Raw genomic sequence first — 7,005 nt, forward strand, 5'->3', positions numbered from 1 at the left:
CACCTTGGCATATTGACATTGAACTTCTAGAGACGACAGAGGCAGGAAGGTCGCTCTGACCCCTCCCCACTTCTCCCCTGAAACGGGTCATAAAACCCTCAACGAAAGGGGCCCTCCCTACATTCGGGGTGCAAGAGCATCCTTCTGTCTGAAGATAGGGAGAAGAATGTGAACAAACGGGCCTTGCTAAGTCCCCTCCCCCGCCCATTCAATACTCCCATCTAACAGTTTCTTCGGCTGTTCATCTCCTTACGAGGGCTCCCAAATCACGCACAGCTGATATTAAATCAATGTGGTTTTGCTTTTGACCTGTTAACATCTTTGTCAGTTTAATTTTCAGACCCAGCCGGGGACCTTAAGAGGGCGGAGGAAAACTCTCCTCCCCGGCATCACAATATCACAAACACAACCTGCAATGATAATTTGGGCTTTTTCATTTAAGATTTCAGAACACGAACTACATTTTGATTTTGTTTTGTTTTCTGCATTATGATTTTAATGCCCATTTAATTAAACTTAATGGAGTCTAAAACTACCAAAACATATCCTTTATTTACATATTGGTACAGAGAATTATATTCTATCACAAAACGCATCTTTCTAAAGTGATGGTAAACGCTGGAATCGATTCCAGACGAGGGCTGGAGAGAAAGCTATACTAAAGTGAGAGTCTTAATGATTTAAGTATGCTAAAACATAAAGGGCCTCACCACTATCCAAAAGTTGCTAAATGACTAGAAATCATTCTCAACTCGTGAAAACGCGTTACTTTGTTCCATTTTCACCATCCATTACATTGTTCCATTTCTCACTAGATCTGGCCAATTTCACTTGAAATAGTCCTCTAGCCCCACCCTCCTCTCCATCAATGGTGACATTTCCTCCTTTCAGGCCCTTGTAGTACATCCGCAGACTCCTAACACGAATTTTTCTTCAAGACGTGTATATCCCAAGGCTCCGATCCGATCCTCGAGAACCCGGATCAGAAAGTCTAGAGTGGGCCTCTAGGTGATTCTGATCATCCAGGTTTGGGAATCAGCATATTAAGTGCTTAATTTTAATCGCACAAAAGACCAGTTGAAGGATCCTTTAAATAATAAAAGCTACTTTCTTAGGGTGTATTGTTAAGGAAACTTAGTGGTTGGCCAGTGAAGGAGAAAGGAGGGAAGAAAGGTGTCTCAAGGTCAGGAGAAATCAGTCCTACTAATGACCTTCAAGATAATGACTGTTACTCAAAAGAAGAGGTTAACAGTTTATAAGAATTTGGACTAAGCAAAATGATCTCTGGATATGCCCGATGGGAGAGCGAAGCTTTGCTTTGAGCACAACCTTCTAGGTTATCTGATTTGTTTCCTTTGAGGTAGTTTACAACTCTGTAAGTTGGAGATAATAGCAATGTAAAATAATTCTTGCCTGTAGACATGCAAATAAATTGTCTGGTGGCAGTTCAATCAACTCCCTAAACAACGTCCCTGGAGGAAAAACCAGTTTTATGTCCATTTGTAAGTTCCTGTCAACGTTTCTTTACTCGATACAAATCAGTGGTTCATTAACTCTCATTTGAACTGGTTGTAAGGTCTTGCTAGGGCGCTCATTTAATTAATGAGTTACTTAAAATATTTTGTGTGTTCATTTTATATCTGTACGAGTCATGATTTTGCCTTTTGTTAAAAATGATCCTTTAGCAGGTTCCATTCAGGAAGCTGTTAATATTCATGAGATTTAGATGGAGGTGACACCTGAGTCAGTGAGTTTATCTCACTCTTTCTTGTTTTTCTCGTTTTATTTCTCTAGCTTACCAAAAACAACAGATTTTCTTTAAGGGAGAAAATGTGATGCCCAGATACAAGGAGAATTCCAGACTTCTTGCAAACTGGATTTCTCGGTGTAAACAAATAAGTTATAACCATAATGATAAAGCGACCTCTATCTGCATAGGCTACATTTAAGGCTGATAAACTCTTGAGCGGCACACAGTTCCCTTTTCTGAAACTCCAAACCTGTGGACCAGATCCTGGAAAATATGTTAGTGCCAGTCTGCCTCCTTTGGCGACAATTCTATCTCAATGCTCTAATTTCAACACAGGAAAAAATACTCTAATGCTCTTGAAACGTTCTAAGTGTATTTTCTGAGACCAAGGATGCAAAAGAAAAACAAAGATGCTATTTAAAACCGGTACAGAAGAATGTTTCCAAGAGTTTTCTTAAGCAAAAGAGAGTATATTGATGTTAGAGGCGTTGTCCGCCATGAAGGAAGAACTAGGTGACACCGGACAGTAATTTGTAAAGTGCATACATTTATCATGGGACCGTAGCATCCGTGAGTCCCATTAAGAGTTAATCTAACTATATACTAGCAGTGAAGTGAGCGCCTCTCGTTACTGTATTCAGCATCTTCTGACGTAATGGCTTTACATTACATTGGACCAGCTAATGTACTCTAAAGCAGCCCTCCTCTCTCCAAACCTCACATACATCTTTAATTGAATTTAATTCCCTTCTGGAAAGCAAGAGATAGAGTCGAGTTAGGGCAGCCTCCAGTCCCAGTGGTGAAAACGGCATGCTAATAAGGAGACTGAGTCCAACTGGGCAATGAGTTCTCTGTGCGTGGAGAGCTGGATGGGGAAAGGCTCTGGCTTGGTGGTGATCAAGCCCATGGCAGACAGTAAGACCTCCAGAGTCATCCTACAGAGGGTACGAGCCATCGCAGGGCGGGAAAAATGTCTTCTCCTTCTACCCTTCTAGGTTTCTCAGCAGGGACCCTATAACGAAAGATAGATTAACAAGAGAAAAGCATCCAAATTTATTTAATATGAGTTTTATATGACCCAGGAGCCTTTACGAAGAAATGAAGACTTGAAGGTGCAAATAAACCTGAGTCTCTGTATGCTAGCCTTGACTGAGAGCGGAAAGCAGTGGAAACTCGCGGGCAAATACGATCAAACAGAAGGCTATGAGCTTAGGGTAGTGAACCAGGGGAAACAGAGCAAAGCCTGTTTGTCCAGATTCCTCTCAGTGTCTCTCCACCTTCAGAGATAAGGATGTTCCTTTCTTCTGGGCACAGAAAGGGCATCTCACCCTTGGGGGTCTTATGACCCACTTCGGGGGAAGGTCTGAAAACCTTTCCTGCACCTGCGGTTTCACAAATTCCCTCGGCTTATTCCACATGCTAAGGTGCCATATTCTGGGTTAGCGAGGCCTGTTTGATCAAAGTCTTCCCTGGGTCCCACTGCTAAAGATAGCCCAGCATTTTTCTTTTACCAAATATCTGCTTTTCCATCTCCACGTCAATGGCCTTTCTGCCCTTACAAGTCCCAAACCACTACCTCGCCTCACCTCTTCTCCTTCACCCTCCGTGTCACATAAGCCTTACCTGGCCCAATCTGTCCAGCCCACATATTCTTATGGAACCCTCGTATATACATACATAATAAATTTGGTCATTTTCTCCTGTTAACCTGTCTCGTGTTAATTTATTATTATTAGTCCAGCCAAAAGAACTTAGAACGGTAGAATTAATTCCTCCCCTCCCCATTGGGCAAGAGTGAGTTTTCTAGAATGTTAGCAGTGGCAACTTGGAAACAGGGTATGATTGGCTATGAGGTCAGGGATTTCCTTCTGAGGCTAGCAGGTCCCATTTTCCAGGGCACGGTGAGCTAGCCAAAGCTGAGTTGGAGGGCTGTCACTGGCATTAAGTCATCTTGACAATGAGGCATGTCCTGTAAGTTCAAGCTGAGTCAGGTTTAGGTTTGTGGCATGGACTGGGCCAACTAGCAGCCTCCATTTTGTGGGTCCCGATATATAAATTAACTTTATCGCTGCCTAAGACAGTGTCTGACTGATTCTTAAACGGTTTCATTGTTATTGTTGTCATTGTGTTTGTTCTGGAGGCGTTTTAGAATCATTCCTGGCGATAACGCTTCCCTACTCTGCTGAAAAGCCCTCGAGGACATCAACATAGTCAAGAACAAATCCTCAGTGAATAATTAGCAGTTCCTACAGTTAATTTATCATCCTATAATGAAAGAATGATAGAAAACGGTGCAGAACTGTACAACGCTATGGCAACAGTCCAGGATTTTAGAAAGGATTTGCATTATTTCATAGAAGTTGCGATCGTCTGATGATCATAGTGGACCACAGCACTAAAAAAATATAGTGATAAAAAGTTATCCTTTTTTGCTCCCTCGCCTCTACTTAAAGATTCCTCTACTCTTAGTTGTTTTAATTATTAAGTTTTCCACATGAAAAAAGCACTTCAGCCATGATGATTATTTTTGGAAAGTGTTAATGGGACAACCTGTGAAAACCTTCTTAGTCACACTGTTCTCTCATTACTGTAATTAATGACTTCCCAGTATTTCTATGTTCACCAAAGTCACGTATTGTGTATAGCAGATTTACTGACATGGGAAAAAATATAGAGCATCTTTTTCAATTGCAACTCTTATCATTTTGAAGACTTCGCTCAACTCTATCTTCCAAGTACTCTTTGAAAAATCTACGTTAAGTATTTGAATGTGTTTAATGCTAAGTTTGGTTACTGGTTCCTCTCTTCAAAGAGAAGTTTAGCATCTATCCAAGAAAGTAAATTCTCTTTAATTACAAAACACTTAAATTAACGAAATTGAAGTCGATAAATGTATTTTGTATTGAAGAGAACGGCTTTATTACATAAATGCTAAGAGCTTTGTGTTTTAAATGTTCCAATGATTATACAGTGACGATGGTAAACTCTACCTGAGCCCTGGGGGCCTGGAAAACAGCAAAGATTAAGAAATCCCTCCATTGTTTTGTGTTGTGGGGAAATGGCTTACTCGCCACCTAGAACCACCTTCCCCTACCTAGGACAAGGCCAGACACACATGGTCCACATTCATGTTCCTTACCATAAATGATTAGCTGAACTGGTTGTACCCACTGACCAGTCTGAACAAAAGCCGTACTAATAGCATCGAAATGCCGACCAAGCAATCCCGCTTTAGGAGAAACAGCTGACCCTAAGGAAACACATCTGCTCAACCGCTGGATCTTCCCACCTGCTCATTCCGCTCCCCCATACGTGGTGCTTGCTAGCCTTTTCACTTTTTTTCTTTTTTTCTTTTTTTAATAAAAGAGACTTCCTTTCTGCATGGCCTTTGAAATGCTGTTCTCCCCATCGTGCAGGTCTCTCTCCCTGCTGCAGTCGTCCGCTGCCTTATTGCAGTAATCATTTGGAATAAGGTCTCCTTTACCTAAATTTGCAAGAAATCTGGGTATAAGTTTTAAATAATACGACAGTTAGGAATCTTAGACTCTGAAATCCCAGCATCCAAAAAAAATCCTTCTCACTCCCTCTCCGCTATTTTTTTCTTTTCTTTATTTAATCCATTTGCACTGAAGATGACGATTAAGAGATGCTTCAAGGAAGAAGGACATCACCAGGATAAAACAACAGATGCGGGTAGGAGAGGGGAAGTCCCATTCATTTTTAGCCTATATAAAAATGGTACAGCGTGTGGGTATTTGCGGCCCGTATACACGAGCTGCAGAGGTTTGGAGCTGGTCACCTGATTTCTTTTCGTTGGTTTTGCATCAGCTTTCAGAGCCATCTATCTTGCCTAGCAGTCCAAGCCCCACCTGAGCAGGTATCTTCTCGGTGCATTTCAAATGTTAACGTGCAAAAGAATCTCCTGGAGGGCTTGTTAAGACTTGATGCTGGACATCACCTCCCTTCTGATTTTGATGGAGCAGGAAATTTTGCATTTCGAACAACCTTCAGGGCAATGCTGATACTGCTGACGGGTCCCTACTATGAAGGGCACTGTTCTATTATATTCCACCATCCTTAGGCAAGGAGTCCCACGCCCCCTGGCCAGGGCGGCCGTCCCCAAGGAAAGTCTTGGTCTCTGCGGAGGATGTGATAGGATGTGAGTAAGGTAATGGCTACAAATACGTCCGTAGGGTTAGCTTTGCCCCTTCTAGAGACTCTAGGACCAGAAGAAATGCAAATAAAGCAGGGCCCTTAAAATACACTCTTTTGAGCTTTGAGTAACTGCTTCAGTATCAAGCATCCCCCTCCTTCAATGCCCGGAGAGGGAGGCATTGGCTGGACAGCTGCCAGTTCCCACTGCCTTTCAAAGATAACAATTGGGCTCTGGGGAAGGCAGATTAGGTTTCTCGCTCCCCTGGGATGCAAACTGCAGCATCTGAGATAAACTTAAGAAGGAGGCTACCTGATAAATACGACTTCCTTTGCACAGCTCCCGCTGTGATTTAATGCTCCTATCCTGATGTCCTCAGAAGTGTGGATTTTGCAGCGTCAAGAAATAAAAGCAGCAAGCTCAGGCCGACCCAGAAGGAACGTGCATCCTGTTAACTCTCTGAAAGCTCTCCTTAGGGAGAAAGGCTTCCATGGGTCTTGGGTCCACCCGCATCACTGACCAGTGGCTAGAGTATTCATAAAAGTTGGGCTGACTCACCCACTCGACATAGGCGGCTTCGTGCCCAGGGCCCGATCTCGTGAGCATTCTAAGCATCACTGAATTAAACGCCTTAAAAGGGTGCACGTTATGAGATATGAATTATATCTCGATTTAAAAACAAGAAATAAAATTGCCATCAAATAGTTACACGCCTAAAAACACAAAGCCAAAATTGAGCAACTTCTGGAAGTCTAAAAGTTGAATGTGACATTCTCTCAGCCACCAGGCAAGTCATCGGCAAGTGGAGAGTCCCCGGATTCTGCGCAGCCACAGTTCACCCGCCACGCTTGGACTCTGGGTCAGTGAGAGCATGAATGCCCCTTCGAGCAAACAGTCTCCAGACATTTAGAAACAATCAAACGGATAATGATACCTATGTCTTACAAGTCACTTTATATATCTCTTCTCCAGAGAGCATCAGATAAAGCCCCTTAAAAACCCACTTCTCAAAAACAAACAAAAAAACCCATTTCTCTTTAGCAGTCAATCCTAGAGTGGGATAGTGAACAAAACTAACACTAGAAACTGTAGTCAAAAATGG

The sequence above is a fragment of the Pteropus medius genome, unplaced genomic scaffold, assembly GCF_902729225.1.
Source record: "Pteropus medius unplaced genomic scaffold, Ma_sr-lr_union100, whole genome shotgun sequence".
Taxonomy (NCBI): Eukaryota; Metazoa; Chordata; class Mammalia; order Chiroptera; family Pteropodidae; genus Pteropus; species Pteropus medius.